Source organism: Mytilus galloprovincialis, chromosome 3 (genome assembly GCF_965363235.1).
Source record: "Mytilus galloprovincialis chromosome 3, xbMytGall1.hap1.1, whole genome shotgun sequence".
NCBI lineage: Eukaryota > Metazoa > Mollusca > Bivalvia > Mytilida > Mytilidae > Mytilus > Mytilus galloprovincialis.
The window spans coordinates 60,980,987-60,999,162 of record NC_134840.1 but is presented as its reverse complement, the minus strand read 5'-3'; the positions used below and the strand labels follow the sequence as shown (position 1 = coordinate 60,999,162).

At 32.8% G+C, this 18,176-nt stretch overlaps 2 protein-coding genes across 11 annotated transcripts in view; both read right to left on the bottom strand.

Annotated features, from left to right (window-relative positions):
- The window catches only part of LOC143068545 (fringe glycosyltransferase-like), a 41,832-nt gene extending 36,606 nt beyond the window's left edge, over positions 1 to 5,226 (bottom strand). For 7 of the 9 annotated variants that reach the window (XM_076242691.1, XM_076242692.1, XM_076242689.1 and 4 more), the window contains exon 1: positions 5,098 to 5,226. The gene's annotated coding sequence lies outside the window, so the exon portion shown is untranslated. Of the gene's footprint in view, positions 1 to 4,034; positions 4,454 to 5,027 lie in introns of those variants that run through there. The other 2 variants (XM_076242685.1, XM_076242687.1) reach the window with 2 other exon arrangements.
- Positions 1 to 18,176, bottom strand: part of LOC143068543 (protein-glucosylgalactosylhydroxylysine glucosidase-like) — a 270,827-nt gene that overhangs the window by 212,019 nt on the left and 40,632 nt on the right. The window lies entirely within an intron of this gene.

Below are 18,176 nucleotides of genomic sequence, written 5' to 3'. Positions count from 1 at the left end.
GCAAACATTTGAAAATCATAATAAACAATGATAAACTGCAGTTAATATTTTCCACCTGAAGTAGAAATTAAAAAAAAATATATCTATCATGTTCAGTTCATCAAAAAATTTTTACGCATGTGCATATATACTACATACATGAACATGTATGTATATGTGTATACATGTATATTGTCATGATTGTGTTCAATACTATAAAATTGTGATAGGAGTAAATCGGTAAAAAGATTGTGAACAGCTGGATTCATATTTATGATTAAAACAACATTAATAATAGTTTTTTTTTCACTATTATATTATGAAGAAATAGCTATATTTGTAGTACAATCATTTATGGATCTCAGAAAGGCTGATCCTGAAGTCCCTTTCTTACAAGTGCAGTGTTATCCCCAGAAGATAGCATCCCATTTGGCGTAAAAAAAAAATAAATGTGTCATTTGTCGCGTCTCAGCGATGCTCTACAGTGTTTTCCTTTTTTCACTAAGGGAAGGTGGGTGTTTTAAAAAAATCACTTGCAACCGGGTGTTGTTTTTTTTTAAATGTCCACCCGTTTTTTTTTAATTTACTGTGGGTGCACGTGGGGGTCACAAAAATAAAGATTAGTATAATATTCACATTTAATGGAGTTGAACAAACATAAATAGACGTAGTCATATTAATTGTCAAATATTCTTTTATTTGATTTTTTTCAACATTTTATCTCTTTTCTCTCTTCTTTCATTTACAATTTTATGTCCTGTTTCTTGCTTTTGTGCCGTATTTTTGGCCCATAGAACAGTAGTATCCTTCCTCTGAGACTATAAGCCATTTGAAGTCTTGCTCATATTTGTCTTCACTTGCGTGTCTTTTCTGTTGTTTGGTTGATTTTTGTTCAATTTCCACAACTTCAACATTACTATCAATTTTATTTAACTTATTTGTCTATTATTTTCTTTATCATCATCGTCATCTACCTTTCTTGTACCCCGATTGATAAATGAAAACATTGAAATTTGACGATTGGACGCCATCTTTGTCAATGAAAACAAGTGAGGCGCGATTAGTATTCAAATTTTAACGGTACGGAACCGAAAAAAATCCGAAATTTGAAAAAAAAGCCGACCACCTCCTAAAATCGAAAGGTGGTCGGCTTTCAAAAGAAGGTGGTCGGCACACCCGGCTTAAAGGCTGAATGGAAAACACTGCTCTATTTCCATTGATTTCCTTTATGTTATACATGTATATGTTTATACTGTTCAATTCATTACTGAGAATACAATTAGACTAATCACTAATACCATGAATACAGTTGTTTCAGTTTGTTTTATTTATTCATTTATAGTTACAGAATTATTTTTTGCCTCTTGTGCCAAATAAAAATATATATATGTGGTTTCAGTTACTATAAGTCATGAACATGATGAAAGTAAAATGAATGAAATATCTAGTACAAAAAAGGAACCTTTTTTTTTTATATCAAAATTAAGAGTAAAGAAAGTGTTATAAATAGCAAAAAAATCTCAATTTAAAAACTTTTTTCTTCATCATGTCTATGAAATTCATTGTTTTGGGCCAATGATTTAGTTCCAGTTGTTTCTAATCTTTACATCAAAATGATATATATATTTTTGACAAAGTTTTCAGAAAAATAGTCTTTTTATGCATGTTATGCGTAGTTCTCTATCGTGAAAATGCGGATTTTTGTCATATCTGGTCCGGTTCCGAACCGTAGTGTGCAATGGCAGCCAAAATTTTTTTAACAAAAATGAGTCCAACAATAAACAATGTTCGACAAGAGATTGGGAATGAATGACGCTTTTAATGGATTAAATGGATTAAACATAAACTAAAGCCAATTATGAAGAAGCATAAAATGTATTAAGCTCAATATCAAATTGTTCGCTCTCAATAGAAAAGTAGTACCGGAAGAGACAGAAAGTATATTTTGGAAAGTTGTAAAAATAAACCAACAAACCTTTTTTTAAGAGAAAAATGGTTTCAATCTGAGATTTTCGTAATACAAAACGTAGATTTCAATAAATGCGACGAAAATATTCATGGGACTGACGGACTGACGGAAGGACAGACAGAGGTAAAACAGTATACCCCCCCTTTTTTAAAGCGGGGGTATAATAAGGAATGGGTTGTCCAGAAATTTTTCAGTATTTACGCAAGAAGAGTTAATTAAGGAAGAGGTTGTCTAGAGATATTCACTTAATTTTATTCACATTTTTTGGGGGTTGATGTAAATATTTTTTTCTCTCATATAAACTAAATGTGTATTTTTAATTATGTATAAGAGGTAACGGATATTTTTTATACATTTTTTAACCAGTTGAACATTTTGCAGGATTGTTGGTTTAAAGGGAAACTTCGCAAAAAAATCAAAAATTGATATTATGTCCATTCTGTATAAAAATGCTCAAATTTATAGATATTAAAGTTTTATTCTTCTAGATAAGAGATCACCATCGATTTTAAATTTTGAGTATCAATTGTCTGCATTCCGCTATTTTGTCATCTTCTCCGATAAAAAAATCATGATATGTCTATAAACCACAAAGATTTGAAGAAAGTAGAAATCTATTTACATATTTTTTCCAAGGGTTTATTTGGAAAAATGTAATATATACTCGTTGTCAATAGTAAAGGACAGATTGGAACATACCAGATATTGATTTAAAAAATGTACGCACTTGTTGTCGATTCGTTTATACGCCTGGACAGAAAGTTACGGAACTATAGTGTAATTTAAAATATATACATGTATACATTGAACATAAGAAAGGAACATACATTTTGTGTAAATTTGGGTAAAAGTTTTGTAAATAGACTAGTCAACGTATGCCAATGGTATGTAATCAACGAATTCGATAGACTTTTGTATACCAAAAGAAGAAGAAGAAGAAGAGAACCAATTTGATTTAAATACAGGTCGATATATAACTTGCTTTGGTTCATCAAAGTTATGAACATAGTAAAATCACAGATTTATATATCAAATAGATTGTTCTCGAATAAAGGAAGAAATTCGTCATCATCACAATTGTTCCGACATTCATGTAATATATATATGCAACTGGAGGTACACTGATAATCCCCAAGGGATGTGAATATTTTCTAGGAAAACTATTAAGTATTACGTACAGTTTCAAATCAATTTCGGAATTTATTTTCTTTCTTGATATTCAATGACAGCAACTTAAAGAATAAACTGCTTGTCCGCTTTAGGGGTATTCTTGCCAGTTGAACAGACTTATAATTACATTAAAAAATAGGGAAAGATGACATTAAATTCGTTGTCTGTTGTTTTTAAGTAAAAGTTAATTGAATCATCAAAGTTAATATCCGTTGGTCTCGAATGTATGTTAACTAATTAATGTGTTTTTATAGGCTAGCTCAAATCCTCATCCAAATAATATAATCTATATGTAATAATCCCTTCCTTCCACACAGAGATTTAATGCCAAGCAGTAGACATATAGGTACTAATTAAGTAATTAAATGAACAATAGATAACAATAATTAATCATAAATGTGCAAAGATGTGAAAACAAAAGTATTCGTAGATATTTTATTCCGCTTCGGTAGAGTTATCTTCAGATAGTTTCAGATATTAATTAATACATGGCTTTCAAAAGTCTAACTCGTACATTTTGTTGCCTAATTAAGACAATCAAAATGCTTTGGTTAAGCTATTTCTAATTTCTAAGTTCCCCTTTTTTATGAGACATAAATCAAGGACAAGCGGTGTATATCATTTCATTCTGACACATGAATTAGGTTTCCCCGTCTTTAACGAAAATTGTTTATTTCTTAGTAAATTAACTTATTTGAATTCAAATAAATAATCATGGTAATAGCACCAAATATAATTAAATAATTCCACGGCGATCTATTTTTATTCGTCACCAACTTGAGTATGTACTTTAAATGTGTGCTTACATATCAAATGCTCCCTTGTTTTATAATCCACTGATCCGAATAGACAGTCACACCTGGCAAGGTGTGCCCTAGAGGGGTGGTTAAATACTGAAGTGCAAATAACAATTTACCTTTCAACAAGCCAACTACGAGTATTGCCACAGAACCGTGAATACACACACAGTCATAGCAGAGGTAGTAAAAGGTCAATCAATAAGAGTACACCAACATATTGTCTTAACAGATTATTGTACGTTAATTTATTCACTTAATTAGTCCGAAAATGCATTAATTAAAAATAAATTTATAACTTTTTGTGTTGTCTACAAAAATAATTCAAATATATACGTTTTACATAGAAAATTTATCTCATGAATGTGTACAATTGCACGTCTGTGTGTTTTATCTTCTTATTATCAGATGGTTATTAGATAAAGCATAAGTCATTGGTGAGCTTACAATTACGTTAAAATATGATTAAAAGCCAAGACTTTTAATGATTGTATTTTAAATCCCAGTATGCAAAAACCAGGCGAAAACGTCACGACCTACAGGAAGTAGTTAATATTTTTTCATTAATTATTGCAGGGCTTCGTTGTTTCTTATGAAGTTTTTGAAGTAACTATGTTATTAATGACCTGAAAAGAAAAATTATCAAAACGTCAGTCATAGAATGTTGGGAAAACTTTAGATAATAAACTTTTGCATTCTAGCTGCTTGATGCATTTTAATGCATGCTAAAATCTAGTCCAAATAATTATGACGTCTGGCAAGGCTATTTTATTTTTTTTCTGGGACGACTTCCTAAAATTAGGTGTCAAAGTTCCCCCCAAAATTTGCTCTCAAACTCCAGATGTAAAAAATAGCTTCGGCGTTATGACGTCGTAGGAAGGCGCGTCCCAGAAAAAAATTAAAATAGCCTTGCCAGACGTCATAATTATTTGGACTAGCTAAAATCCAACCCCCATAATAGATCATGAATTTATACATTTTTAGAATTATTTATATTTATTTTATCAAATATTATAGGATGCCGAATTGACTTTAAATAGGTGCTGATTTGACTAGTTCCGATTTAACAAGGTGCCGATTTGACCAGGTGCCTATTTGACTTGAAGTTGTACCCATTATAAATTGCCTTCCGACAGAATTTCGGCTGTAAAATCTCGTCTCTGTCCACATTTCAGTCCTAACCTTTTGAAATGTGATGTAACATCCCCCTGGCAATCAAACAACTTTACTAAATGTGTGCCATGAAGATGTAAACATAAAACATAAATTGATAATGTTACAGCATCCATGTTGTATACAGCGCCATCTATAAATAGTTCTAAAGGGAGATAAGGTAAACTTCTTCTTCTTCTTCCAAATTTTCACATCCTTTGTAGGACAACCACATCTTTACGGCGTGTAGAACAAAACCCACCACCATGAATGTAGGAATATAATATGTACACTATATATTGAATAATGATATCCTCCACTAATATATACAGGATCACTTTCTAGTTGCACAGAACGGGCAGATTTAATACTGCTGTTCCTCAATCCCAATCTTAACCAGCGCATACCAAATTTAAAGCACAGAGAACTTGAGAAAATACGTCGAGGAAAACGCACCAGAGAGGAAAACTGCACATTGGGACAATTCGTGCCAACAGGCCATAAGATTGAGGATTGAGGACGTATAGAAGAGGGACGAAAGATACCAAAGGGACAGTCAAACTCATAAATCTAAAACAAACTGACAACGCCATGGCTAAAAATGAAAAATACTAACAGACAAACAAAAGTATACATGACACAACATAGAAAACTAAAGAAAAAACAACACGAACCCCACCAAAAACTAGGGGTGATCTCAGGTGCTACGGAAGGGTAAGCAGATCCTGCTCCACATTTGGCACCCGTCGTGTTGCGTATGAGATAACAAATCCAGTAAATAGTCTAATTCGGTAGGTCACATAGCTTGTAGTATGCATTCTTAGTTGCGTTAAAAATTGTTAGGCTAGTTACCGGACATATATACAGGGGGGATTACAGTGGCGGATCCAGAACTTTTCATAAGGGGCCCGTTGACTGACCTAAGGGGGGCTCCAGTCATGCGTCAGTGATTCCTTATATAAGCAACCAATTTTTCCCACACAAATCTAAAAATAGTTCGCTTTTCACAATATAGACTAAGGATCTAAAAGCTAAAACACTTTGTCTTCTTTTCATCAGAGACTCTGTTTTCATTAACTAAAATCGAATAAAACGTTCATAGTGTCTACATACTTAATCCACGCATAGAATTTGTCGTTTTACATCATAACATCTAATAAAAAGGTTTTAAAGATTTCATCGTATCTATATATTAGCACTTTGTGTGACGTTTACGATCTAGGCACGCACTGTATATGTAAAGCCAATTGTCATGTTTTTATTTACTTAGATCTAAAACTTAAAAACTTGTCATCGTCTCAACTCGGCCGATTCCGTACCCTCATCTAGGAAGGAGCTAGAGTATCGGATTCTACCGAGGATTGTCGAATGCAAACCACCCTTCAGCTAATCAGAAAATGTTTCACGACTATTTTTCTGACTTACAGTGTTTTTTTGTTGTTTTTTTTTATATAACCTTCTTCAGTTCAAATAATGATAACCTAGAATTTATTGTCGTTCTTTGCAAATCAAAGAACTGTGTTTTGTTTTTTTACAATTTTGGTATGGATACATACAGGATCATAAAGGAGGGGGAATAGGACCTTTATTGGGACTCCCGGATCGGGTGTTTTTAAACTCGGGATTTCGGGATTGACCCTAGCTTTCGGGATCCGGGAATCCTTTTTTTCGGATTTCGGGATGTCGGGATTCGCTTTATTTAAATTCGGGACCTCGGGATTTCGTTTTTTTCAAGTCCGGGATTTCGGGATCAAGACCACTCCTATCCCCCCTCATAAAGGGAAACTGATAATTTTTTGTATGATATGTGCTCATGTTTTTCAGCGATGATCCTTTTGTGCTGGGTTTTATACTGAATAAAATTAGTTAGTTAGTTTCTATACTTTTTTTTATTAAATGGCTATCCGCAATATGTTTAATAAGATCATTTAGTCTGAGTTGTTTGATTGAGTATCGAGAAAGAAAAAAAAATTCTGATGTATGCAGCATAAACACGAAAATTTTGATAACTACATGGCAGAGGGAGGGGCAGGACTTTTTCGGGACGTCGGGATCGGGTGTTTTTAAGCTCGGGCCTGAATTCGGGATTGACCCTTTCGGGATCCAAGATTTATTTTTTCTAATTTCGGGATGTCGGGAATTAAATTTCTTTAAATTCGGGACCTCGATTATTTAGATATAGAGGTTTTTTTTTTTGTTTTTTTTTGTTTTTTTGTTTTTTTTTTTGTTTTTTTTTTTTATTAAAGACAGTTTTTGTACTAGTGTAAATTGATATCATTTACCTGAATGGTCTCAAATATTAGATAGTATCAGATAGTAGAGAAACAACAGTCATATCACATCCCATATATACGATAATAAGAGATGTTTCTGGAATTACGTATATCAAAATATTTAAGTTAAGTGCTTTTCGGTAAAATCCTATTTATTACAGAAATGCAATCTAAAACAAAAACCAAAGGCATCTTTTTAAATAACAAGATACCAAGTCGGAAGAATTAATATTTTAATTAAATAATGATTAAAAAAAGGAAGCTGAAAGTATCTATTTAAGGTCTTTCATAACAGCGGTATTTGTTAAAGGGACTGAAACGATTAGACGCGTGCTCAAAATCAGCATGCATGATGAGTTGGTTACCGTTATGTGGTTAAAAGCTTGATAAGTGAAATGACAACTTTATTGCACCTACGCCTACGCAGGTCAATTCAGTTCAATGATGCACCGTCTAATAGTTCTCGCAAAGTTATATCATTAGCAACGCCAAAGTAAATACATCAATTGAGTGAAACATTTATATGCAACAGTTTTATCAAAAGGTGCGAAAAGATGTAATTTAGTATTATGATTTGTATTTTTATATGTTGAATTTATATGTATAGTAGTTTTAGACAAAACCGATTGAAAATCTGATTGAAAAAAATACCATTTACCTGAATGGTCTCAAATATTAGATAGTATCAGATAGTAGAGAAACAACAGTCATATCACATCCCATATATATGATAATAAGAGATGTTTCTGGAATTACGTATATCAAAATATTTAAGTTTAGTGCTTTTCGGTAAAATCCTATTTATTACAGAAATGCAATCTAAAACAAAGACCAAAGGCATCTTTTTAAATAACAAGATACCCAAGTCGGAAGAATTAATATTTTAATTAATGATTAAAAAAAGGAAGCTTAAAGTATCTATTAAAGGTCTTTCATAACAGCGGTATTTGTTAAAGGGACTGAAACGATTAGACGCGTGCTCAAAATAAAATCAGCATGCATGATGAGTTGGTTACCGTTATGTGGTTAAAAGCTTGATAAGTGAAATGACAACTTTATTGCACCTACGCCTACACAGGTCAATTCAGTTCAATGACGCACCGTCTAATAGTTCTCGCACTTATATCATTAGCAACGCCAAAGAAAATACATCAATTGAGTGAAACATTTATATGCAACAGTTTTATCAAAAGGTGCGAAAAGATGTAATTTAGTATTATGATTTGTATTTTTTAAAACTTTACATCAGTAGGATACAGTCCTGCATGATCTAAGCCGTGGAGATTTTTTTCTCAGTTATAAAAAGGCAAAATAAAGCTATTAATCTGTTATGGCATGCAGATAATAACATGCTAAAACAACAAGTTCTAAGGTTTTGGGTTTTTTTAATAACCACTCAAAGATAGAAAAATATAGTACATGTTCTAGAAATGGGACAACTTTGACAGATTATCTATACACATACATTTAATGCATTAAAAAGAATGAAGGAAATTGAAAAGAAACTTCAGTTTTACATATAATATTAGGTTTACATGCATTTAATAATCTAACCATACTCATTTTTTTCTAATAACCTATAATGAGACTTAATTAATTAATTAACTTAATTAATTTTTGTTGTTTTGTTTTTTTCAATGTAATAATGTCAAACTGTAACCAACACAAGAATGACGTTAAGATTTATACCGAAAACATGAATTTGGATGGTTTCGTTTTCCTGCGTTATGATATAATAGACCAAACATCAAAAACAATGTATGGATATAAGTTGTTTGCTTCACGTCCAATGGACAATATTTCATGATATTCAGGACGATACTAATTAACAAAAACACTCAGTTGTATTAGCATTAGCAAAACTCATATCCGTGATTCAAGATTCAAGATTCAAAGTTTTATTTAGAGTCGATATTCAATAAACTACATAACACAAGCTCTAGTGAGCTTTTCAAATCGACTTAATAACAAAATACAATACACACATACACAATACAATACACACATACAAAAGTCATGAAAAACAACACAACTTTAAACATATAATGCATAGTAAGATACCATAAATGACATATATAAGTTAAAAGCATATAGTACACTTAAAACATAGCACAAGTTAATAATAAGATTGCACAAATCATATAGTCACACAAAAAATAAAAGCAAAATAAAACAGGCATAAACACTATATGCATGCACTCCACTGGCATGAGCTATATTATGAATATTATATGAATGCATGGTCGACTTTGAAACTTTTGCTTATATATTATATATACTTTCTATGTTGAAGTTTGTGATGGAATGTCTGTCAATCAAAGATGGACCCATATAAAGCTGCTCAGTCTTAATATTTGGTATGCAGGTGTAATAATATTAGAACATCTCATTTCTTTGCCGCAGAGAACATGGCCCAGCAGGGGCGGATCCAACCATTTTAAAAGGGGGGGTTCCTAACCCAGGACAAAAGGGGGGGGGGTCCTAAACCAGGACAAAGAGGGGGGGGGTTCAATTACATGTCCCCATTCAAATGCATTGATCGTCCAAAAAAAGGGGGGTTCCAACCCCCGGAACCCCCCTCTGGATCCGCGCCTGCCCAGTCGCCACAGTCCGCATAATGGACTGTTCACCGACTGGAACTTTTCTTCTATGGTACTGGCACGATTTAATTTATGATTATCATGATTATAGGTCCCTTATATTAATGATATATAGTACGCAATTGGATTAACATCGACATATCTCAATTCACTGAGATAATTTTTCTCTACAATCAATGAAGTTTTTCACCAGTTATTTAATCGTGTAATCTTTCGGGAATTCCCTTACAAAAAATGCTTAACTAGTATATTTATAGGAAGATTTGGTATGATTGCCAATGAGACAAATCTCCACATGGTCAGAGAACAAATGCACAAGAATTATACAACTATTAGTTAACGTACGGTCTTCAAAAATGAGCAAAACCCAAACCACATATAGCAAGCTATGAAAGGCCTCAAATGACAAATATAAAACAACTAACGGCCTGACTTATGTACAACAACAGCGGAAAAATATTATGATATATAGCAATAAATGCAAGCATACAGATTTATACAGGCTACTAACTTGCTACATGCACATTTAGAATGACGCGGATTTAAACTAGTTTGCTGCCTCAAGAACTCCCTGATAACCTGGGACAGTGCATGGTGAACTAGTACATAGAACATAAGAACAAACTATAAAAAAAATCATTGAAAAGGGCTTAACTCATCAGATTGATCGAAAGCACAAAACAACTAACAGAGCACATCCTGGACGTGCCAGGGATTTATTCAACCCCACAACAACAACAGACACATAACGTTACTCGCAGTTACTAACAGTTAGTTCAAAGTCAATAACAAATAATTAAAAAAATATCTAATACAGATCTGATCAAAACGGGAAGCTCCCTTTCTGAATTGTATTGAAAATAGGTTAAAGGTTCCCCATATTAAGTTTTTTCTGGTGCAATTGAATACCTATAAACTGGTATCAATATAAAAATTAATACATGGTATGATTGCCAATGAGACAACTCTCTACAAGAGACCAAATGACACAGAAATTTACAGATATACATTAGGTCGCCACGTGCGCACGGGCTTCAAGAATGAGTAAAACCCATACCGTATAGTCAACTATAAAAGGCTTCAAAATGACAAATGAAAAAAATGAAATATGTACTAAAACAATGAACGGAAAACAAATATGATATACAGCAACAAATGACAACCTCTGGTTTACAGGCTCCTAAGTAGGAACAGGCATATATATTTATATATATATACATAATGTGACAGGGTTAAATCATGTTAAAGGCGCCAAGCATTCATGACCTTGGAAAATGGTGTAACGATTGGAATATTCGATTAAAAAGAATAAAATAATTAAAAATGAGCTTACCAAAATTTTCTGTACTTGTAAAACGAAGATGTGGTACGATTACCGATGAGACAACTCTCCACAAGAGACAAAATTACACAGAAATCAACAGAACAGTATAATCAATGATCGAGATCTTCATTTGTACTTGTGAGAGAACGAAACGGATGCAATCAACTGAAAACCAAGATATCTTATCCTAATCAATTAATAAATCAATATGTCTACGACATCTTTAGAATTTCACTCATTTCAAGTGTTTATTTCATCGCATGTTATTTAAAGCAAATGTCTAAACTTCTTGAGATAGCGGATAACTGCAAGCTATTTTCTTCTAACTAGAGTATTAATATAGAAAAACATGTATGAGAAATCTGATAAGGACAGAACAGCCCATCTCCGAACCGTAACCACCAACAGAAGTTTCATTTTTAAAGACATTTATGAAGCAACATAATAATGAGAAAATGTAGTAAAATTGCCAACGAAACAATTAGTACAGACGAGAGTCAGATTTTGAACTTTTGTTTAATTTTGTAGACTGGGTATCTCAAATCTTTTTATCTAAAAAAAAACGAAATGCCTTTAGTGGGAACTCTCGAGCTGAAACCTACACTATTCAGGCTAGCTGGGACAATATACTTTGTTATTTAGTCTTGTCATTTTTGTGCATGGGATCGTTAAAGAGACTGTCAGTGGTTTAAAGCATTGCTTGTCAAAGACATAAAATTGAGAATGGAAATGGAGAATGTGTCAAAGCGACAACAACCCGACCATAGAGCGGACAACAGTCGAAGGCCACCAATGGGTCTTCAATGTAGCGAGAAACTTCCACACACGGAGGTGTCATTTAGCCGGTCCCTTAACAAGATGTATACTAGTTCAGTGATAATGGACGTCATACTAAAATCCGAATTATACACAAGAAACTAATACTAAAAATCATAAAAGACTAACAGAGGCCAGAGGTCCCTGACTTGGGACAGGGGCAAATTGCGGCGGGGTTAAACATGTTTTTAGAGATCTCAACCCTCCAAACATGCTCCTTTTGAATAGCGACTGCTCTCTTTATTCTCAGAATTACTCTTTTCTATTGGAAATAGGAATGTAATCTTATCCTTGGAAATGTTATATATCTTCTCATTACTTATTGTTTTCCATTAAGGTAGCTGACACAATATTAAGATAGTTTTGCTTTAAAATTATCTATTCCACTAGTTGTTCAAAATCATTAGAGTTTGAGCTTTTTCATATCCAGCGGCACATATTACAGTGTAATCCGGATTCACTATTAAACGATTCGGGGAAATTTCTATTGTCAAATTCAATTTCAAATAATAATATTTATGTTTAACAAAACTATGATCTGTTTGTGAAACGTGAAGGATATATAATGATTGGTGTGTTCATTGTTGGTCTTTAACGCCACTTTTATCATTATTCGCTATTTCATGGCATGTAGAGAAAACCTGGGACGCCTGGAGAGAGACACTGACCTTCGACATGGAATCTGTCCATCCTTGTCAACTACGAATGAAGTGAAACTAAGCACCAAGTGTTCAAACTCTGAAATAAGTAATGAAGAAGTATTTTTCGAATTCACTAATGAAAGAAAATTCAGTTTTCGTTTTATTTGAATTTTTCAAATTGGAGAAACAAAGAGGTTTTAAAAACGAACTGAAGAATAAAAAGGTAGCAAAATGCTAAGTTCTTTCAAAAATATTCTTTTATCGCTAAGAGGCTGACTTGTCATGCCAAGAAATTGCCTCCGTTGAAATTTCAAACATCCAATAGAGCAAATTACATCGATGATTAATATTGACCTTATGGTATGGGCACAGGACGTTTGCGCTTTTTTACCTGAAAAACGATAGGACATTTGCGCTTCAAATACTATGGACATTTGCGCTTTATGTTTTGATTCACCTGTATTAAATTGATTGGACATTTGCGCTTTTTACCTTTGTATAAGTGAACTTGGATGTTCCAAATTTGCAGACTATCTGCAAAAATTATGTGACAATTGAATCACGATTTACTTGACTCATCCTGCTATGTTTATCTTGTTGAAGAGTGTCATTGAACAACACTCAGTGAATTACATTTAGATTCATTATATTGATGATCAGACATTCCAGTCAAGAACTGAGAAAGAAAAACTTGATTTTTGTATTTGAAATGTGGACAAAATACCAGTCAGAATAGATAACAAGAGCTACTTATTTTGACTCTTTAGGCTTCAGATATTAAGCGAAACATGAACTGTGATGACTGTTCGTGTTTTATGTGTTTTAAAATGTTAACTTTTAGCTGTATATAAACTTTTAAACATTTAAAAAAATATGACTTGTCGGTCCCAAGCCAGTATAAAAGAGGAAGGAAGTCATAAAAACAAATATTGCAAAAGCGCAAATGTCCTATGTAAAAAGCACAAATGTACATTTTTAAAAAGCGCAAATGTCCTATGATTTGAAGCGCAAGTGTCCAAAATTAAAAGCGCAAATGTCCTATGAAAAAGCGCAAACGTCCCACGCCGTATGGTATATGGCCGTTTTCTAAGCGATACGTACATGCAGGTCATACATTAAATTAATTTGTTTAGTAAAAACAAATCTTTAACTACTAATAGGTGCCGTAGGAGGTCCACATAATTTTTAGCAAGGATTTCTTGGCTAGATCAGACAATTTAAGAACAGAAAGCATTGCACTGATGTATGTCCATTATTAATTTTTCAGTAGTCAAAATTCAATGTTAAGTGATGTATATTGAATAATGATATATAGTTTGTATTTCTGTTTTCAAGATAAAAAGTGAAGGTTCAATGTATGGACAACCTGAAAACCAAGACATATATATAATTCGGCGCGGGACGTTTGCGCTTTTTCATAGGACATTTGCGCTTATTTTTTTGGACACTTGCGTTTCAAATCATAGGACATTTGCGCTTTTAAAAAAAGGACATTTGCGCTGTTAACATAGGACATTTGCCCTTTTGCAATATTTGATTTTTATGACTATCATATCTTCCTCTTTAATACTGGCAGAATAATATTTTTTCTTTATGGTTAAAGGTTTAAAAAAATCATTTAATTAATAGCACATTTCATAGCACATTCATTTCATAGCACATTGATATGTGTTTAAAAGTCTATATACACTGAGCTAAAGGTAAACATTCTAAAGACCAAAAACACGTACAGTCATCACAGGTCAGTTTTCGCTTGATATATGAAGACCAAGGATTGGACAAATTTAGCTCTGTTTATCTGTTCAAACTGGCATTTCGCACACATTTCAAATATATATTCAATATTCTCTTTCCCAATTCTTGACAGGGGTGCCTGTTCATCAATATAACGAATCTAATGTGATTCACATACTGTTGTTCAATGATGCTCTTTAAAAAGATAAAAATATCAGGATGAGTCGAGTAGAACTGTTCATTATAATGTACAGGGAATGATTCTGGACCATTTGTCGTACTAATGCCAAATATAAGTTAAATTTATTTACGCAATAATTACTTCTCTTTAAAATTACAGATAGACGACAATAGGTGCAAAAGCGCAAATGTCCGGTCAATTTAATACTGGTGAATCAAAATTTAAAGCGCAAATGCCCATAGTATTTGAAGCGCAAATGTCGTATCGTTTTACAGGTAAAAATGCGCAAACGTCCTGTGCCCATATGATTAAGGTTATTTTTATTTATGTATTTGCTGTTATTTATCCCCTGATTATAAAACATGTCGATTGAGCCACAATGATTACTACATTGGTTACGGAGGACCTAAATATACCAAAAACACGCAAGACAAGAAAGAAATGCCCAATTTTGATTATAATGGAATGGATATTTTAAGTAATGGAATGGATATTTCAAGTAATGGAATGGATATTTCAAGTAATGGAATGGATATTTTAAGTAATGGAATGGACTACAACGACCCTTCAGTCACTAATTACAGATATACTTTATACCTTATTCGAAAGTTTATTTATTGAGGAACAAAAGGTACATAGTTAATTGTGTTCCACAACGCATATTAGAGGAGTAACAATACCTACATATCGAAATACGCGTGAACATTAAGAAATAGCTTATTTTAAATGATGAAATGAACTGCTGCGACATTTCATCCCTTAATTCAGGAAAACTTTATGTACCATTTGAGAGTTTATTGCTGTCGCAATGACCATTAGAAGGATTACGGAGGATCTAAATGACAAAAATACGCGTGAAAAGAAAGAAGTTTGAATGATAGCATGGATATTTTGAATAATGACATGATCTTTTGCGACCCTTCATCCCCTAATTTCAGAAATACCTTTAACCTCATTCGAAAGCTTATTTATAGAGGAACTAAAAGTTTATAGCTAAAATGTAATGCGGGGAGTAACGAAAGACAAAAAATCGAAATACATGTGAGCATTAAGAAATACAATTGTAGCTTATTTTAAATAATGAAATGGATGAATGCGCCCCATCAGCCCATAATTAAGGAAAACGTTGTAACCATTTGAAAGTTCATTGATAGAGAAACAAAAATGGTTTAGATTATTAATAATATGTGCAGCAACGACCATTAAAGAGGTTGAGGACATAAATGCCAAGATAACAGTGAAGATTTAAAAATAGCCAATTTTGAATGATGGAATGGATTGCTGTGACCCTTCAACCCCTAATTACAAAATACATAATACCTCATTAGATAGCCTATTAATAGCAGAACAAAATGTATGTAGTTAATATGTTCTGCAACGCATATTATAGGAGTAACGAAGGATCTTAATGTCAAAATATGCATAAACATTATGAAATATAGCTTTTTTAATAATATAATGGACTGCTGCGACTCGTCAGTAACAATATCGTTATTTAGAGGCAGTAACTCAGGCCCTAATTAGCGAAAACTTTATAGACAAAGTGAAAGCTTATTGATAGAGAAACCACAATGACGTTTAATAGGGTTACAGGGGACCAAAATGCCAAAATACGCGTGAAAATAAAATAAAAATAGCCAATTTTAGATAATGGAATTGATTGCTTCGATAATTCAGATCCTAATTACAAATAAACATTTTACCTCATTCGAAAGCCTATTAAAAGAGGAACAAAAGGTATATAGTTAATATGTTCCACAACGCATATTGGAGGAGAAATGAAGTACCTAAAAATCGAAATACGGGTGAACATTATAAAATAGCTTATTTTGAATCATGAAATGAACTTCTGCAACCCATAAGCCCTATAATCAAGGAAAACTTTATACACCATTTGCAAGGTTATGAATAGAGGAACAAAATTTTTATTGATAATATGTGCCCCAATGACAATTAGAAGGGTTACGGAGGACCTAAATACCAAAATACGCGAGAAAATTAAGAAATAGACAATTTTGAAAATTGGAATGGATATTTTGAATAATGCAATGGCCTGCTGTGAACCTTCAGCCCCTAATTACATATGAACCTTATATCTCATTCGAAAGCCTATTAATAGAGGAACAAAAGATATATAGTCAATATGTTCTGCAATGCAAATCTGAGGAGTAACGAAGGACTTAAAAATCGAAATGGGGGTGGACATTATGGAAAAGCTTACTTTGAATAATAGAATGGACCTGTCAGCCCCTTATGAAGGACAACTTTATACACCACGTGAAAGCTCATTGATAGAGAAACAAAATGTATCAATAATACGTCCCTCAATGACCATAAAAGAGGTAACGGAGGACTTAAATGCGTGAAAAGAAAGAAATTGCCAATTTTGAATAATTGAATGAATATTTTGAAATAATGACATGAACTACTGTGACCCTTCAGCCCTATAATTACAGAAATAACTTCGAGCTCATTCGAAAGCTTAATCATAGAGGAACAAAAGGTATATAATATGTATATTGCTAATATATTCCGCAACGCGGATGAGTAACGAAGTACCTAAAAATCGAAATACATGTGAACATTAAGAAGTACAAATGTAGCTTATTTTAAATAATGAAATGGACTGCTGAGACTGTCGGCCCCTAATTAAGGAAAATGTTATAACCATTTGAAAGTTCATTGATCGAGAAACAAAATGGTTTAGGTTATAAATAATATGTGCCGCAATGACCATTAGAGAGCTCGAGATTACGGAGGACATAAATGCCAAAATAACCGTGAAGATTAAGAAATAGCCAATTTTGAATGATGCAAGGGATTGCTGCGACCCTTCAACCCATACTTACATATTTACATGATACCTCATTCGAAAGCCTATCAATAGAAGAACAAAATATATGTAGTTAGTATGTTCCGCAACGCATATTAGAGGAGAAACGGAGGATCTAACATGTCGAAAAATACATAATGCATATTATGTGTCATTTAAAACTCTTATGGACCGTTGTCTCATTAGAAACCATACCACATCTTCTTTTTTATATAAAAATTAGGACATAGTTCTTTTTAAGAAAAGAATGAATTGCTGTGACTCGTCAGTAATAAAACTTTATTTAGAGGCAGTAACTCAGTCCCTAAATAAGAAAAACTTTAAATACACCATGTGAAAGCTATTGATAGAAAACCCACAATTACGTTCAAGACGGTTACATAGGACCAAAATGCCAAAATACGCGTGAAAATTAAGAAATAGCCAATTTTGAACAATGGAATGGATATTTTGAATAATGGATTAGATTGCTGCAACACTTCAGCCCCCAAATACAAATATACCTTTTACCTCATTCGAAAGCCTATTAAAAGATGATCAATAAATATGTTCCGCAACGCATATTAGAGGAGTAATGAAGTACCTAAAAATCGAAATACGGGTGAAAATTATAAAATAGCTTATTTTGAATCATGAAATGAACTTCATAATTATTTTTTTTTTCTAAATGAAAATCAAATATTTGTTTAGCCCCAACATTCATTTTT